Genomic DNA, 2,908 nt, shown 5'->3' with positions numbered 1-2,908 from the left:
CAAACATTCTATACTTTCTCTTCCTCTGTCTGTTCTTCCCTTGAGCACCGGTTAGGGGATCTCACACAATGGTGGGAGATCCAAATTACACCTGAGTGTGTGAACACTGTATAGGTGAAAACTGGGTAGCTGAGGCCCCGTGCCGATGATGACCATTCACCCAACCGGTGAAGGTCGCGATCATCCCTAGTGGTTATAGTGTCATCAAGCATAGGAGGATTGTTATTGAATACCCCATTCTCTTACAGCTTCAGGCTGGTTTGAACCTGATACTTAATTGGTAAAGAGGATCTGGATCGTAGACAGCTGGTAATTTGGGAACGAAGGCCTAGGATCCTCCCGTGGGAAAGTGGTGAGTGTTGGCTAACGAGTTTTCGCTACCCCTCACAATTGCGTAGTCGGCAGGATGTCAGACGACGAAGAGAATAGGGGGGCTGCTGGATGGGTCAACATAGGCCCTGCCCTTGCTCATTTGCCTCGATACGATGGGCGCAATTTACAGTTGGAAGATTGGAAATCGCGGCTCGAAGGAATTGCCCTCCTATATCAGGTGTCTCCGGAGTCAAAACTCCAACTGGCTCTGAACACACTCGAAGGGGAAGCCAGACTTACTATCCTTTTGAGACCGGAAGAAGACCGCGATTCCCTGAAAAAGGTACTGAAGATTCTGGGGGATCTCTATGGGAATACATCATCGGCTGGTACCCTGCGACAACGGTTGTTTGCCCGGTTCCAGAGAGAGGATGAGTCCATTCAAGAATTGATGGGCGAAATTAAAAGGCGCGATCCAGATGGGATGGGTGCACTTCCGAATACCAGCCAGATGTTACGAGACCAATTTGCAATGGGGTTGAGGAATGTCCTGCTGCGACAGATTTTGTTGGATAAAATCATGCAAGATGACAAACTGACTTTCCACCAGATACAGATAGATGCCGTTTCCAGGGACCGAGATGCAAATTTTGGTCCATATGCTGTCACTCCACAGTGGGTACATCCTTCGTCTGCTCCCGTGATGGGCCGGGAGACCAACAATTGGAAACATGAATTCAAGACCTTAAAGCAGCATTTTCTAAGGCAACCCAGGAAATGAAAGAAGAAGTTTCCCTGGCTAAGAGAGGAAGTATACCAGCAAAGAGGCCGCAGAGCTGAAGAAGAGTACTGACCCAGAGAGTCAGACGGATCCAGAGGAAGAGGTGTTGGGGTTAGACAGGGAGGAACTAGGGGCCCCCAATGCTACTGTTGCAATCGGCTTGGACACATTGCCGGGAATTGTACCAAGGCAGTTTCTGAGCCTCAAGCTTGGGGCCCTGGAGCAATGCTGGGTGGCTCGGTTAGCTAAGTTTTTCTATACCATTCGTTATCGGCCAGGAAAAAATAACGGAAATGCTGATGCCTTATCTCGATTCCCTGGGACCCCGGGGGATGAAGACTGGGAGGCGGTAGAAGTCCCTGATCTGACACGTGTGAGGAAATCGGGGATGAAGGGTGATCGGAATGTAAAGCAGGGTGCCACGATACTCCAGAATACCGAACAAAACTGGGCACGTGAGCAGCAGGAGGACCCCGGTTTTAGAGCTATTATGCAGTGGAAGGAAGATGGTCACTGGCCCAGCAAATGGGAAAGGAGTAGACTCCTTTATGTCAGAAGCTGCTGCGTAAGTGAGACTGACTCCAGGTTTGTGCAGGTACACTTCGGCATCGCACCTACCTTAGTTCGGAGCTTCGGTTTGTAGAGCAGATAGTGGTGCCAGAAGCATTGGTCCGACCACTGATTGAAAAAGCACACCAAGAAGGAGCACACTTGGGCAGTGAGAAGACCTATCAATGGTTGCAATGTCAGTATTTTGCACCTCAAATGCAGAACATGGTCGTTCGGGTCTGTTGGGAGTGTAGACGCTGTGGAGTGGTCAAACCCTCGGAACAACATGCGCCTATTCAGACCATCTGTACAAATCGACCATTAGAGCTATTAATGATAGATTATGTGCTGATTGGAGAGTCTGTTAGTGGTCATCAATATGCTTTGGTGATGACGGACCACTTCACGAAGTTTACTGTGGTAGTGCCAACCCTTGACCAGACGGCTGAGTTGGCTACCAAAGCGATTGTGGAGAATTTTATACGGCACTATGGGTGTCCCGAAAGGATACATTCAGATCAGGGAGCCTGTTTTCAAGGGTGGCTAATGGAACGTCTGTGTCAATTCTACCGGCTACAAAAGTCCCGTACAACTCCATACCACCCTCAGGGTAATGGGGCCTGTGAAAGGTTCAATCGGACCTTGTTACAGATGCTCCGACCCCCTGGAAGAAACAAAAAAACGGAGATGGCCTGAGCATGTGAAAGAATTGGTTTGGGCCTACAATAATAGGGTGCATAGTACTATCGGGTTTTCTCCTTTCTTTTTGTTGTTCGGTCGGCCGGGCCGAGAAGTTCAGGATTTAGTACTAACCGAGTCCAATGATAGGGAGGAATCGCTTCCGACAGGATGGGTGGAGGAACATCGGCGGCGTCTTAAAATTGCTCATGATGTGGTGGAAAAGATGATAGCCAATCATAGACGTACCCCGACTGGGGTGCGAGGGGTTGAGCCGTTTTCCGTAGGCCAACAGGTCCTGGTTCATATGACTCATCCGGGGGGTAAATTATCTCAGCGTTGGGAAGTTTTACCTTATGTGATCAGATGTCGTTTGTCAGTGGAAGGACCGGTCTATCAGGTGGAATCCACTGATGGTGCGTGGCGATTGCGGACTCTTCATCGGGACATGTTACATCCCTGCCTTTTCCCAGCTTCATCAGAAAGGGACCCTATACCTGACCTCATTCAGAATGACTCGCATAATGAGGAGATTATGTTGTCGACTCCAGCCGGAATGGGCTACCTTGAGGAAGAGTGGTGGACGCC

The sequence above is a fragment of the Taudactylus pleione genome, unplaced genomic scaffold (assembly GCF_031769625.1).
Source record: "Taudactylus pleione unplaced genomic scaffold, aTauple2 ptg000056l, whole genome shotgun sequence".
Classification (NCBI taxonomy): domain Eukaryota; kingdom Metazoa; phylum Chordata; class Amphibia; order Anura; family Myobatrachidae; genus Taudactylus; species Taudactylus pleione.
The sequence above is the reverse complement of the archived record's forward strand: the minus strand, read 5'-3'. Positions refer to the sequence as shown.